Raw genomic sequence first — 16,617 nt, 5'->3', positions numbered from 1 at the left:
CAATCATACACACACAATACCAGGCTCCCTCCCCACTGTCCTCTCTCCTCATGCCTGTAAAGCTGCTCTTTATTTTCCCCCTCTCTCTTTCCCCGTCTCTTCTATGAATTTGTTAACATTTTCCAGGGATATTGGTCTATCCATCTTCTTTTCTTTTTTTTTTAGTAAATGTTCAGCAACCCGAGCCAGTGTATAAGGGCACAAGGACACACACTTGTACATAACACAACAAGCCTGACCTTCATGACACCTTCTGCACTGGAGGGTCTATTTGGATAATCCAATATGGAGAATTTAAAGTGAGTGTCTTTATTAAAAAAAAAAAGCTGCTAGGGTTCGAGAGCGTAACATTTTAGATGAGCTCGTCTCGTCTAATCCCTGCTTCTCTCTGGGGTGAGCCGCAGCATTTATGCCAGTAATGAAGTGCAGTGAGATGAAAGCCTTTTTAATGGGATTTAGTTAAACTGGGACACAAACCAGAAAGTCAGGGAGAGGGGAGGAAAACGCTTCCTCATCATTACGGCCGAAGTCATAGTTATTTCGGCTCTCATGCATGACCGTATTTACCGAATATGTGTGTCACCTCTCATTTCTACTTGCTATGATGAATGTCACTCACAGACATCCTGTTGTAAGTCACACTGCTCCTGTGGTTTTTCTTTTACTCCTATTTTCCAATTGACTCAGTACTTTTCCTCCTTCCTCCCTCTCTCGCTCACATGCCTCATCCTCTGTATGTTGACAGTGTACAAGAAGTGACTTTAGTGTGTGTCGCAGGTTGTCAGTGTCTGAGTTTATGGATGACAGGCTGGTTGGGTGGTTCAGGTTCACTCTCTAACAGTCAGATTTGTGCATGACAAGAGCTCCAGCTATAGAGATCTGCAAGGTGACATGGTGCAAGACAATGTATGTGTGTGTGCTTGTGCATGTGTGTTTGAGCTCTCTTGTGATGCTATAGCCTACTGTAAGTGTCTATTGAGGCATTGTGTTGTGTGTAGTAGACAGTCAGTGTGCAGAAGAAACGATCCTTAGCTGGAAGTTGAGACACAAAGCTTGCAGCCCCAGGCAGTCTCTTTCTTCTATGATGTAGAAGAAACCACTCTCTCCCTCTCTCTCTCTCTCTCTCTCTCTCACACACACACACACACACACACACACACACAGCACCTCACAGCTTTTATTAAAGCACAAGGAGATCCAAACTAGCGTAAAAAGGTACACATTTCCACAAAAAGACATAATTGTTGCTGTTCCAAAATGAAAATGATGGAAATGCAACAAGATTTTTTGGCTAATTATAATTAGATTCAGACGTCATGAGTCTGTAGTCTGGGCCAGCTGCAATTGATGGTTGGAAGAAAAATCAAACAGTGTTTCATGTCTAAGGATTTAAATGTTTTGCCTTCTAGTCCAGTTGTCATCACATGTTACATTTTGATGGTGTGTGCTTAAAGTTGAATTGGGACCATTGTTGCATTAAAATAAGTCTTAAAACAGAAACTGAAAAAGTTGTGTTGGGCCAGAGAAATGTTCCCTTTGATCTGTTTTTGAGTGCAGCAAAGGGGCCGAGGTGAGGTTTACCTTGGTCTTCTACAGTTAACTAACCTTCAGCTCTGTGCTGAGTGAAAAACACCTTTTTACCACACCACTCTATGTACCATTTCACCTAAATTTGCCTTTTTTTTCTTTCTTTTTTCAAATGTTCTGCACAATTTGCAGTGCAAATAAGGAAACTTTTATTTCAATGTTTTAAATTTGGAATGAAAAACTCATATTTTGCAAAATTTTTTGAATACCTTGATACAGACCTCTGGTGCTCATTTTGTTGTCTGTATGCATGCAGCAATTACCTTACCGGCCATTTAGAGTATAGCCTGTAAACAAAGATGGACAACATGACAGCTCCCAAAGATTGAAGCCAAAACATCACAGTCACCACCTGCAGTATAGGTCATAAATCCTTACCCTCTACGTTAGCAGATGCCAAATAAGTGTTTTCCAAAGGCTGTTTCTGTCATTTTATGTTGATCACGCTGATGTTTGCTCAAGTATTAGTTCTTTCTGACTTGGTTATTTAATGCTATCAAAGGGGGTGTGACTTTAGGATTAACAGCTGGGACTCATGGCTCAGAAACATACAACAACAGAAATATTGCAGCTCCAACTCCCAGTCATTACTGTACACTTTTGCTCCAAATTATGTCACCAGTGCAGAGGAGGTGGAGTCATGTCATCCATCTATGTATACAGTCAATCGTCCAGACTAAAAAACATCTGTGTAGGTGGATGCTGGTGGTTATATGCGGAACGTCTGGTCTATATATACGTATATATACACTACTGGTCAAAAGTTTTAGAACACACCAACTTTTCCAGAATTTAATTGAAAATAATGCAGTTTAATGTCTCAGTGTACTCTGAAATTAATGCACATTTGCAACATTTAAAATTCTTTATTGAGCATGATAGTGTTTTGAAAGTAAAAAAAAGATTCAAAATCACATTTTATGTTGGACTAAAGGACTAAAAAAAGACACAAAATGACTAAAAAAAGACACAAAATGACAAAAAAAAAGACACAAAATGACAAAAAAAAGACACAAAATGACTTACAAAGACATGAAAAGAATTCAAAAATGGACAAAATAGCCCAAGACTCCATAGAGTTAAGTTGTTAACCCATTTCTTGTTCCCTGAAAAAGGCCTACTTGTATAATTCTGAAATGTACATTATTTTTCAGTTTTGGTTAAGCTTACCTTTTTTTATTTACCTCTGGCAGTTCACCACTTACCTTTGCACCCTTTCAAGCTGTTCATTTGACTTGAACTGCTTGGATTTCAATAAAAAACTGGAAAAATTGGGGTGTTCTAAAACTTTTGACCGGTAGTGTATATATATATATATATATATATATATATATATATATATATTATTTTTTTTTTATTTTTGTATCCTTTTGGTCAGTTCCCAGCTTTTTACATGTTACACTCTCCACCGTCTGACACTGCAGACTGATGTGATTTGCATACCAGGAAACAAATCAGTGTGAACGGCTGTGGCAGTGAAGCGTTCAGCCTGTGAGAGCCGGTGTGTGTGACCAGTGGTGAGTCCAGCTCGCTCCAGCCAGCCAGTGATCCTGCTGCTGCTGTGATGAGTTTGGCTCATGACCTCCTCGTGGCCGCGCTGCCATACTGGCCCCCTGCTTATTGTTCTGTCAACAGCATCTGTTGGGCCTGATAACAGGATTAGACCAGCCCCCTATAGGCCGGCTGGAGCGAGCGTGGATTAGCCGCCAAGGCCTATGTTTTCATACATTGTGTGTGTGGTTTGTGTGTGTGTTTATGTGTGTGGATGTTATATTAACTCAGTCAATCCCTTTCCTATCCTGTGAGAAAACTTACACTGCAGCAAAATAGCTCTGAAACCAGCTCTCATCCTTTTTCTCATCAAGCAGATAAAACCTAGTTTTCCCTTCCATATTCTTCCCCGTTATCCACACTACACCTTCCACATTATGGCACAGATACTTTATGGCTTCACGGCGAGGATGGACATTTGTATTAACAATGGCCTCCCAAGTGCAAAGTAAATCGAGTGTTATTATCCCGACCAGTGGATTGAAGGTCGTGTCAAGGTGCAGTAGTGTGTTGCTCATGAATATTTCATGTTTCTCTCCAACTTCATTACACGCCGCCCTGGTTTTCCAGGTAATAAACAGCTTACCAGGCCAGAGACGCAGGAATATTAATAAATCCCTGGATAAGAATCCCATGAAAATTAAAGCAGTATGATAAAAATCTCTTTTAAACTATTGTTGCTGCACATTCCACTGTCTTTTATCAGAAAATTGCAACAAAAGTGTACAAAACAGTCGCTCTTAACGTCTGGGAGACACACGCACAGATCGATAATGGCCTTGGCACCCTGTAGGGATGTGAGAGGCACACAGGATGGGCCAAATCCCAGAATACACAGTGGGAATCTCCAGTGGTGGAATGTAACTAAGTACATTTACTCAAGTACTGTACTTAAGTACAATTTTGAGATATTTGTACTTTATTTGAGTATTTCCATTTTATGTTACTTTATACTTCTACTTCACTACATTTTGAGGCAAATATTGTACTTTTTACTCCACTATATTTAGCTGACAGCTTTAGTTACTTTTCAGTTCAAGATTTAACATAAAAACATAATTAATATGAAATGTTTGCTAACATGTTAACATGTTTTAAATTGAACATCATAAGAGTATATTAAGTAGTAAAAATGAGCCTTACCTTGGGAAAATTAAAGCGGTCCGTACATAAATGCATCAAAAATAATAACACAACAATATATTTTTAGAATATATGAAACAATCTGAGTGGGTCCATTCTGCATAATGAGTACTTTTACTTTTGATACTTTAAGTACATTTTGATGCTGATACTTCTGTACTTTTACTTCAGTAAGTTTTGAATGCAGGACTTTTACTTGTAGTGGAGTTATTTCACAGTGTTGTATCAGTACTTTTACTTAAGTAAGAGATCTGAATACTTTTTCTACCACTGGGAATCTCACAGGGGTATGGCAACAACGTCCCCAGCCTCCTCGACTTCCTCCCTGGGATACACAAACCAAGCTTCCCCTCTCACCATGATTTCTCCCGCTGAGAATACACCTGCCAGACTGGTCATGCTCCTGTGACATTCCTGCCAAGCCGCGCACCGGCTGATCTGTTTGGTTCCGCTTGACCCAGGAATTTGGCAGTATTTTGGAATAAAAAGTGGAAGTGAGACCTGGTTTGCTGAGTGTGTTTTTCCCATGTCTGTGTGTTTCCGTGTCAAACAAACAGGTGAGATATTTGGTGGTAAAAAAAAAAAAAAAATCAGAGCTACTCTCCATGGCGCAGAACAGAGAAGTGACTGTGAAAGAGAAGCTGAAGAGCAAATAAAGTAGTTGTCAGACATGTACCACTCCCCTTCCTCCCTTTCTTCGCTCTGTCTCACTAATCTGCATCTTCCTCCAGAGCCGTAATCAGGGAAAAGACTTCCTGCTGCTTAAAAGATGGAACTATTGTGCGGCTCCGTGTCACGGCGCGCTATCATACCCACAATTTTGCCGTCATGTACCGCCATTTCTCTTCCCTGCTCAAACTGACATGCGCGTCGCCATGAAAAATAATTTGAGACATTTCACATGAATGTTGCTTCCTCATTTCCTCTTCCATCTTGGCTTGTCAGGAGCTGCTTTTGAAAATGGCTGGCAGATGCAAGGCTGCAGCAGTGTTGGCGTGTTCAGTGTGTCACCGCGACTCGCTGTGTCAGGCTGCACCATTCATTTCCCACCAGTCAGATTAATCAGACACTCTTCAGCAGAGGCCACTGGTCACCCTGCCTTCATCTCACGCTTACTAAGGGAAGCAGAGCTGAGGAATCGGCCTGAGAAGCTGCTGGAGAGATGCAGTTTTAATATCCCAAATCCCCCTCAGGCCAAATGGTACACATTCTCTGTATACTAGTTAAGCATGGCGCATATTTTTAATTTATAAAGCATCAATCTGTAATTTCATAAAAGATGTACAGTGTGTACACTCTGAGGTCAAAACCCTTCAAACAAGTACACATAGGTTCATGTAGTATTGATTGGATTCTGAAGTATGAACAGGAAGAGGAAAGAGACATTTTCCCACCAAATGACCATATCAGACGTATTTCCAAGTGGTGTTCCTCCTCCAAACAAGGACTAAAAATCAAGTGCTTATGTTTAGGTCGGTGTTAGATGTTTAGGCTACCTGATCAGCAGATTTATATATTTATATATATATATATATATATATATATATATATATATATATCAGATAGTTCTGCAGGTTGAGATTTATGTCCAGCAGTGGTGGAATGTAACAAAGTACATTTATTCAAGTACAGTTTTTGAGGTACTTTACTTGAGTATTTCCATTTTATGTTACTTTATATTTCTACTCCATTACAACTTAGAGGCAATTATTGTACTTTTTACTCCGCTGCATTTAGCTGACAGCTTTAGTTACTTTTAGGTCAAGGTGTAACATGAATAACTTGAACAATTGAACAATATGAAAATGATCACATTTCAATAAATGAAACCACATAACAGTATATTAAGTAGTAAAAATGAGCCCTACCTTGACAACAGTAAAACGCTGCTTACATAAATGCATCTGTAATAACAATACAATATTATATTTGTAATATATATAACAATCTGAGTGGGGCCACAAGTCATTTTACTTTTTTTTTTTTTTAAAGATTATTTTTTTGGCATTTTTACATGCTTTATTGAAAGTGAGAGACAGATAGAAAGGGGGTGACAGAGGGGAGGACATGCGGCAAAGGGAGCTCAGGCCGGATTCGAACCCGGCTCCACCGCAGCAAGGACTGTAGCCTCCATACATGGGGCACCTGTGTAACCCACTACGCTACAGACCACCCCAAGTCATTTTACTTTTTATACTTTAAGTACATTTTGGTGCTGATACTTGTGTATTTTTACTTCAATAAAGTTTGAATGCAGGAATTTTACTTGTAGTGGAGTATTTTCACAGTGTGGTATTAGTACTTTTACTTACAAATTCAGTGTATGACGTGAGCAAAATAGTTAACCTAACCTAAACTAGGTGCTTTAGTTGCCTAAATATAATAAAACCATTTTTAAAAAAATGTTTACTTTTAATTTGACTAGTTGACCATAGACAGACCTTTTTGTTTCAAACTGAACAAATGTTGGGTTTGCACAATGTATTTTCCTAATCCTAACTAAGTAGTAATGTTGCCTAAACATTACCAAGTCATACATGTATTATTGAGAGTCAGTGACGAACCGATTCTGTTGTTAAAGCTCATGACGTGTTGATTTGTACAGTATTGAGACGGATCGAGGGGCGGGTATTGCAAACTAGGCTATTTTAACCCATAAGAACCCAGACCCACTTATCCTTAAAGGATGTGTTCTATAAGTGGACCACATAGAACACATTTCTGATGTTTAAAAAAAAAAAAAATATTACCCCTAAATGTCAAATTTCTGTGATATGACATATATGTTACAATGGGCGTTTATGGTATTTATGTTTATGATATTTCTTATTTTAAAATAGAAAAAAAACTAGACACGTTTTCTGCTTGCAGAGACACAAATTAGCCTTTTTATTTTGCATCTCCATAACATTTATCAAAATTGTGACTTTAATTTGTTCAGGAAATATGGTCAGAACAAGTTAAATGCAACACAGGACAGAACTATTAATGGATTAGAATTGTTAAATGGGTTTAAACTTAGCCTAGTAACAAAAAATAAGCTTTTAAAATTAGCTACTTTTACATATTTCTGTTTCCAGTCACACAGTATACGTCTCTTAGGGATTTAATGAGTTAAGGTGAAGCATAAAGCTGAATATGGGAGACTCTAGAAGATTTAAAGTGTTTGATACACGGGTGTCACCATGGGTTCTTATGGGTTAAATGCTGTGATTAGTAGCATTGGACAGAATGTGTCCCTTTATGAGTAAATTACATTTAAATGAATAAAAAGCATTACCATTTTATGAATGGATGGATGGAGTTGTGGTTTGAAAATGAGCATGTTTTGTCCACAGCTTGAGAGGCTGGACTCACAAAAGGCTCCGAGGCAACAGCAAGAGTGAAAACTAATCAATATAAACACTCCAGCATCACTCTTTTACTGCCCTTCAAGCCAAATACTCAATAACCAATAGTGAATTATTATTGTGAGAGGCTGAAGCATTGTATATTACATTCAGCTTGAGTATTTTTCTCTCTCTCTTGTGTGCTGAGAGAGCCAGAGCGAGAGCTGTAAGGGCAGGCAGAGAGCTTCAGACGCTCCGTTTTGCAACTTTGAAGAAAAAGGCGCTGTTTCCCTCCGCCTGCTCCTCTCCCTCCGCCCCCTGACAGAGCTCGTCTATCTGTCTATTGTCTCGCCATCACACTGACTTCCTGTCACTGCTTCTATCTATTATTCGAACTCTTCTGTCTGTCAAGTCTCTCCTGCGCTCTCTTCCTCTCCACACTGTTAGCCTGTTTCTGTCAAACACTTTCTCATTCGGTGTCGTCTCGTCGGCCCCCGCTCTTTATCCCGACACTTGCTCTGTCTCCTTTTAACAGGCATTTTATCATATATAACCACATCCGTCTCTGTGCGAGCACCCACCCCAGCCTTGTGTCTATCCTGGGTCCTCTTGATGATGAGTTCACACATGCTAGCGCAAGCCCCCCCCCCCCCCCCCCCAAACACACAGGTCCACGTCAGCATACACGCACACATGCAGATGGTGTGCAGGTGTAAGATGTGACATAGTCCAGATAACAGGCCATTGCCTCCTCCATTCTGCATCGTAATATGAGACAGCCAAGGCCGGATCCAAGTGACGCAGCTCATTCTCTCACTGTCTCTCAATACCTTTGTGACTCTTGAGTTTCTTTTTTCCTTGTCCTTCCTTGGATGTATTTGATTTGTGTCTATCTGCCAGCCTTGGCCTGTCCCTGTTGTTATCTGGCCACATTTTTTTTTTACCTGTAGCAAAGCAACAAGACTGTCTGCACCTTCCAGACATGCTTTACTGGATCGTTTGCAAAGCTGGAGTTGTTGTATTATTATGTTAAAGCCATTATTTGTACCACTTAAATCCAGCCATCTTTATGATGCATTATTATACCCTGTGGTATGACTCACACTTTTACTGTAGTGACACAGTTAGACATGCATGCACACTTGATGTGCACAGTGGTGCTCACACACTGTTGCTATGTGGTTTGTTCTCTACAGTATGTGTGTATGTTTGTTTATTTGTGCAGAGGAGGAGAAGGAGGAGGAGGAGGGGGTGGTGGTGGTGGTGGTGGTTGCAGATTGTGCTCGGTCCAGTAGACCCCTCCCAGTCAGAGCGGAGCTGTCTCAGCTCGTCAGCATTAGACTCGTGTGGCACCCTGATCCAGCCCGACAGTCAGCCACAGGAAATGATGGGATGTGAAACCGCCCACAGCATCCATGTGACCCGGCGTGCAGGGACGAGCAAGCGGCGGGGAGGGCGGGGAGGGTGGGGAGGGTGGGGAAGGGATGGAAAAACAGGAAGGCAGCGAGGTGATGTGTCCTCACAATAGCAGAGGCAGAAAGCGTTAGCCCTGCCTGGCACAGCGCAGCCAAGACGCACAACACCTTGGCACAAATACACACACACACAGATATGCAGAGACAGAAAAATCTCACACACAAATACACACAGTGAGACACACACACAATACACAGCGTCACTGGGTGCAGGCCACAACTGCTGTGATATTTTATCCGGTTGAATGGCAGTGAAATGAATCTCAGCATGCCTGGCTTTAGACCTTTAGGATCGTGCCATTGTCTTTAACTCCACATGCTTCAGCTGACACAACACACACATGCACACGCACGCATGCACACACACACACACACACAGGTGGGTCCAACCTGATTATGGGGTAGACAGAAAAAGCAGCTTTCACTGCAAGAAGACAGTGTAAAAAGTAATTTAGTACATTATTAAGTGCAGAGCAACAACCACATGCCATTATTCATTAAGGAATGAACTAAAAACTCAATTAGTTATGGTTAGCCAATGTTTTATTGTTTGCTGAATGCAGGCAATATTTTATTCAAAGTAGGAAATGTCAATTATAAAAAAGGCATTTTATGAAAATGTTTGTGTGCAAACAGTTCAAACGGTTTATCAATGCAATGCTACATAAATCCTAAAATTAATTTTACTTTTGTAAGAAAGACTGAAGTTTGCTTGCACACAGCTATTGTCTGGTCCGTTTAAGGTCACAGAAGCAAAAAATTGACATAAAAACATTTGCTTTTTTTGCCCTGCACTCTAAAAAAAAAAAATCTGAATGTCACAAACTTTTTTGGTTAGGGTAACATTTCAGTTTTATTGTTTCAAAAGTATGTAAACAAACAAAAGGTCTGTGAAATAAACAGATTATATCTATATATAATCAAATATGAGCAGTGTATGTTAGTGAGTATTTGTTGGGGCGTTTTGAGTGATCAAAAAATATTTTTGAAAGTTTTTTAAAAGCAAGGTTTATGTATTGTTCATTAGTTGGTCTTGCTTTGAAAGATCAAAGGAAAAGATAATTAGACAGTCTACTAATGTTGTTTGGTTATATGTGACCTGAATGCTCAAATTGATTTTATTGGTTGCCTCGTTTTTTCTATGCATGTCATTTTTACATCATGCCAGCCAATCCCAAAACAAGTGACTTTAATCATGAATCCCCTAATTTTAGAAAGCCTTTGTGAACATTTAACGTTCTGTATTTATAGTAGAGACCTTAATCTTTCTTTTGCTGCTGGTTAAAATATTCTAATATGCCTAATGCAGCATGTCTGATTAACAGTTTGATCATTGTAGATGTTATTGAATAAAAAAATGAATCATATCAAACCAAAATCATATTTTTTTCCAAACTGTACTTGAGAAAGGAAGATTAGGTTATTTATTAAGAGGGCCTCTATTTATATCCATACTGTATGGCATCCAGGGTCTCTCCATGCAGGGTAATTCCTCCCAGCAGGCCAGGGTGAGGTTATGGGCCGGGTGGGGCTGTTACTTGGCCTTGGTGTGAAAGGAGAGGACAGGGAGATACAGAGAGTATATACCAGGTTTTTTCCAAGGACCAAACCCTATAGCCTTTCACATCAACCTGGTCTCACAGAAATCCGTGGAATAGCCACGGAATCACTCAAATTTCCGTGAAACTGACACGGATTTCGCTACAATGCAAGTTAATGACAGTCATATCCTGTGGCTATTCCAACATACAAAGTGATTATGTACATTCACTGAGTGAATATTTAGAAAATAAAACATATATTTCTTGCTAGAAATGTGATCAAAATCCATTTTTATGCAGAAACTAAGTCAAAATATTAATTTTTTCACTAAAAATGAGAGAACTGTCCGCCATGTTTTTTGTTCTGACCGCCGGGACCTTGAAAGTCACGTGACTTGGAACAAACCAATAGGAACAAATATCCATGGAATAGCCACGGGATATGACTGTCTTTAACTTGCATTGTAGCGAAATCCGTGTCAGTTTCACGGAAATTTGAGCGATTCCGTGGCTATTCCACGGATTTTGAGATAAGCGAAATCCGTGGCTATTTCACGGATTTCTGTGAGACCATGTTCGGACAGGGAGATACAGAGAGTATATACCAGGTTTTTTCCAAGGCCCAAACCCTATAGCCTTTCACATTTATGCCCCCACCCCCAACCCCTTTTTTTTTTATTTTTTTTACAGATTTTCCAGAGCTACCAACCAGGTAGTCATATTTCCAGGGCAGAGTGTTTCCACTGGGCCATCCGTGGCTCAGTGCATGCCTCTGAATGAGTTTCCTTTACCCTCTCACCTTCAATATCCTCTCTCATCCCGTTAGATTGAACCACTATACTCAAATCATAGCTTTCTCTCCTCTCTCTTTCCATCCTCTGTCTGATGGTCTGCTTCCATATTGTCACATTGTGTAAATCTGACGGAGAATGCCAGAGAGCTTCTTTGCTTCTTTGTTTTTACTGTCATTCCTGCTGCACTACAGCCATGATGTCTCTCTGCGGTGGCTTCAAGTATACAATATTTGCACGGATGCTCCTCTTAAAGCACAAAGCCCTGTTCAGAAAGCTGCATATGCAACCCGATCTAAATCTCATCCTTTCATTAAACAGACACGATGACAGCTAAACCACTTGTGTTTAGCATTTCTAAGTTACCTCATATGGCCCCTTACTTTTACTTTACCTAGATAAATGCTGCGTTGACCTTGCTGATTGTGAGGACGGTCTCTTGCCACATTTATTATGTGAAAGCCCTTCCTTTCAACTCTGAATAGCCTTATCTTCAGTGTACAAAGCAGCATTCTGCCACTGCAATGACTCTGCTTCCCTTTATCTGAGTCAACGAGCATGCTCGCATCCACTGACTGCCTTATTGTATTATTTATTGGGGAAGAAGACACAAGCTCTTCAAGGTGAATACCACCAAAATGTAAAAATATTTGTGTGAGTGCTGTTCTTAAATATATATTCACTCTTAATATATATATATATATATATATATATATATATATATATATATATATATATATACACACACACACACACACTCAGACTACCAATGTGTGTTATCGGAAATTATAAGCCTTTTGTTTTTACCTTGATTTTACTGATTACCATATCCAAATTAAAGTGGAAAAAAATAGTTAATGAGTTTTTCACTGTACCCTCAAGGCAATAAAAGCTAGAAATTTGGAAGTATGTGTAGATGTTTATGTATTTTTTTTATTATTTTTTTAATACCAGGGTGCACTCATCAGTATGTGTGAACAGGAGTAACCCTGCAAAAACAAGAAAGCAAAAAAAAAAAAAAATCAAGAGTCTAATATGTGGTAATGTACAGCCTGGAGCCATTCCACTGATAATGAATAAGAGATTGATTTTTGGCCACGTGCAATGTTTGTCTGTTGTTGGAGAGCACTAAAGCAGAAGATGATCATTTATTCAATGTCAGTCAACCTGACTGCGTCACTGCAATCTTTTCCAAATGATTCACATAGGGAGCTCTACGTCAACCTAACAATACAAAGGAAATTAGTCTTCTGTTCCTGCCTTTAAGAAATACTCATGAATGTGTGCTGATTGTCTGAACCGTGCTAAATCATAACAACCATGTATACCAAGGGTGAAATTCAACACTATTCCCTTTCGGATTCTTTCTCACGTGCAGCAACACAGCTGAAATCACTCTGGAGAAAAAAATAATTTGTAATGTAATGTAAAATGTATAACCCCATTTAATTACAGCTTGGAGTGTCAAGGCAGCAATTAAGGAAAAAGTACAATTCAGAATTATTTATCCATTGTGTGGCATTAGTCGCTCTCACTGGTTGGCCACTTTGAGTTGGAAAAAATATGAAAATAATAACAAATATTAAAGAGAACAAGTGAGGTAATTAAAGTTGATTTATAGTTGTGCAGTAAAGGGTTACAGCTACACCAGGGCTGCAGAGATACCACATCGGGACCCTTTTATCTACAATTAGTCAGCGTGGGCTGCTTGTCTTTTCTCCCACATGTTTCTGACTTGTTGAAAGTAGAGACAATACTCCTTTCAACACACATCTAGCAAAACCATTTCCACTACAAGCCTCCTGCTCACCCCACTCTCTGTCACAGGGAATGAAACAACATTAGCACAGCGCCAGCACAGAATAGTCTCATATTCAGTAATGAAGCGAGGCGGACCTTCCCGCCGTCACTCATATCAAAAAAGTAAATGAAAGAATATAAACACAGTTGCTGTCTGGGAATAAAAGTGCGGTGCAAACTGATCACGTACAAGGCATCTGACTCATGTCGCGGTAGTGTTATCAACAGGTGGAATCAGACAAGGAACTATAACTCCAAAGCTCTGCCGTACTTATCTACAGCCAGACTCCCATTAACCCCTTGTGTCGGATATAAACTTGGGTTTAATATAAAAAAAGAGCCTTGCTGTATATTTGAATTTGTATCTGGAGAATATTTAAAGGTCATATATTGTAAAGGAGGTCTAGGTGCTATACAAAAAGAATGATCAGTCCACAGAGATATACATACAGTCCGTATTTAGAAACCGCTCCTTTTAGAAATGCCATTAAGACTTCTGTCAGTTGTGTGTTGTCAAAACTATACTATATATGGGTAAAAAATTGCTGCCACAATGCTGTTCTAGTCATTCCCCAGCTGCAATGATGGTGCAGAGACACTGAGAACACAGATGTGGGAAAGACCCGGAAACACTGACCAATCGGAGCAGACTGGTCCTTTTTTGGGAGGGGGACTTAAAGACACAGGTGCTCAAATGGAGAGTGAATACAGGTACACTACCGGTCAAAAGTTTTAGAACACCCCAATTTTTCCAGTTTTTTATTGAAATTCAAGCAGTTCAAGTCAAATGAACAGCTTGAAAGGGTACAAAGGTAAGTGGTGAACTGCCAGAGGTAAATAAAAAAAGGTAAGCTTAACCAAAACTGAAAAATAATGTACATTTCAGAATTATACAAGTAGGCCTTTTTCAGGGAACAAGAAATGGGTTAACAACTTAACTCTATGGAGTCTTGGGCTATTTTGTCCATTTTTGAATTCTTTTCATGTCTTTGTAAGTCATTTTGTGTCTTTTTTTGGTCATTTTGTGTCTTTTTTTTTAGTCCTTTAGTCCAGCTGTTCTCAACCTTGGGGTCGGGACCCCAAATGGGGTCGCGAGATGATTACTGGGGGTCACCAGATCATTTTGGAAGTCAGCTCTGTCTCCACTGTGTTAAAGTGTTCATGTGTTTTAGTCTTTTTGGTCACTTAATGTCTTTTTTGTCTTAATGTCATTTTGTGTTTGTTTTTTAGTCATTTTGTGTCTTTTTTGGTAATTTTGTGTCTTTTTTTTGATCACTTTGCGGTCAATTTGTGTCTTTTTTGGTAATTTTGTTTCTTTTTGGGGTCATTTTGTGTCTTTTATGGTCAATTTGTCTTTTTTTGGTCATTTTGTGTCTTTTTTTTGGTCATTTTGTTTCTTTTTTGGGTGATCTGAACTGTGTGAGATTCTGTTCAGTGAGTGGGGGTCGCGGACAACATGGATGTTAAATTGGGGGTCGCGACTCAAAAAGGTTGAGAACTACTGCTTTAGTTCAACATAAAATGTGATTTTGAATCTTTTTTTTAACTTTCAAAACACTATCATGCTCAATAAAGAATTTTAAATGTTGCAAATGTGCATTAATTTCAGAGTACACTGAGACATTAAACTGCATAATTTTCAATTAAATTCTGGAAAAGTTGGTGTGTTCTAAAACTTTTGACCAGTAGTGTATATTCAGACAAACTGTATAAGAAAAATAATGTGTTCTTTCAACATAAAAGCATGAAACCTAAAATACAAGTACAAACCTGAAAAAGGTGAACAAAGGAAAGGTCATTAATATCAAACTTGGTTATCTCTTTGGGACTATTAATGTTTTAATTAAATGTAATTTAAATCTGTCTGTTAAATCGTAATGCTTAAACGTGCTCAAAGCATTAGACAAAAGGTCAAGGGTCAACTAAAACAGTGGTTCCCAAGTGACACCCCTAAGTGACGTATTTCATGGAAATTTCATATTATGTTCAATGCATAACAATAACCATACAGAACAACTGATAAACAGAACATTTACCCAAATAGTGAATGCCATAACTGCAGAAAGATTAACCAAAATGAGCAATTTGGATAACTTTTCCTGTTTTCTGTACATTTCTTAACAATCACACATACTGATTAGGCTACTTTATCTATGTATCTTGAATATGTTGCAGTCTTTGAAAATAACAATTTAGTTTAGTGAGTTTCACAGAAATTAATTAAAATGCTAAAATAAAAGCCAATCTTCATTAAAGACCATTGTCATAAAGACCATGGAAACACCATGGCAGTGTTGAACAAAGGGTCATAATGAAATTAATGTGACACAATGAAAATCCATAAAAGATTTAATGGCAACATAACACATACGTACACTTCCGGTCAAAAGTTTTAGAACACCCCAATTTTTCCAGTTTTTTATTGAAATTCAAGCAGTTCAAGTCAAATGAACAGCTTGAAAGGGTACAAAGGTAAGTGGTGAACTGCCAGAGGTAAATAAAAAAAGGTAAGCTTAACCAAAACTGAAAAATAATGTACATTTCAGAATTATACAAGTAGGCCTTTTTCAGGGAACAAGAAATGGGTTAACAACTTAACTCTTTGGAGTCTTGGGCTATTTTGTCCATTTTTGAATTCTTTTCATGTCCTTGTAAGTCATTTTGTGTCTTTTTTTGGTCATTTTGTGTCTTTTTTCAGTCATTTTGTGTCTTTTGGTGTCTTTTTTTGGTCATTTTGTGTTTTGTTTTTTTAGTCCTTTAGTCCAACATAAAATGTGATTTTGAATCTTTTTTTTTACTTTCAAACACTATCATGCTCAATAAAGAATTTTAAATGTTGCAAATGTGCATTAATTTCAGAGTACACTGAGACATTAAACTGCATAATTTTCAATTAAATTCTGGAAAAGTTGGTGTGTTCTAAAACTTTTGACCAGTAGTGTATGTGCTGGCCTTGAAGGAGTACTCATAATGTGTTATTACAGCTATGAAAACCCATAACCTTTTCAAGAAAGACCACAGCAGCAAGTTGTTTTCCTGCCTGTCAAGTTCAACCGACACATATCTGCGTGCAGAATTATACCCTCACATTATAATATACAATAGTGTGCATGAGTTTTCACACAAATCTTCCATTCAGCTGGGGCGTCCGGTTATTCTTGGCAGCAGTTACGTCAGTGTAGACTGCAGACGCTCTTGTATTTTCTATTCCACTTGAAGCACGGAGCAGACATTAGGATTCCCACCTGCCTTTCATTCTCCTCAGCCAGCAGTTTCCCCTCTCCACCTGATCTGTTCCTCACCTTCTCCTCCTCTTCTCCCCCCCTTCATCTTCCACTTGTGAACCCAGCCAAGGCACCGACACACATTGATGATTTATTTATGTTAGGGAACCCATCTT

This window comes from Centropristis striata, chromosome 13 (genome assembly GCF_030273125.1).
Source record: "Centropristis striata isolate RG_2023a ecotype Rhode Island chromosome 13, C.striata_1.0, whole genome shotgun sequence".
Lineage (NCBI taxonomy): Eukaryota > Metazoa > Chordata > Actinopteri > Perciformes > Serranidae > Centropristis > Centropristis striata.
The sequence above is the reverse complement of the archived record's forward strand: the minus strand, read 5'-3'. Positions refer to the sequence as shown.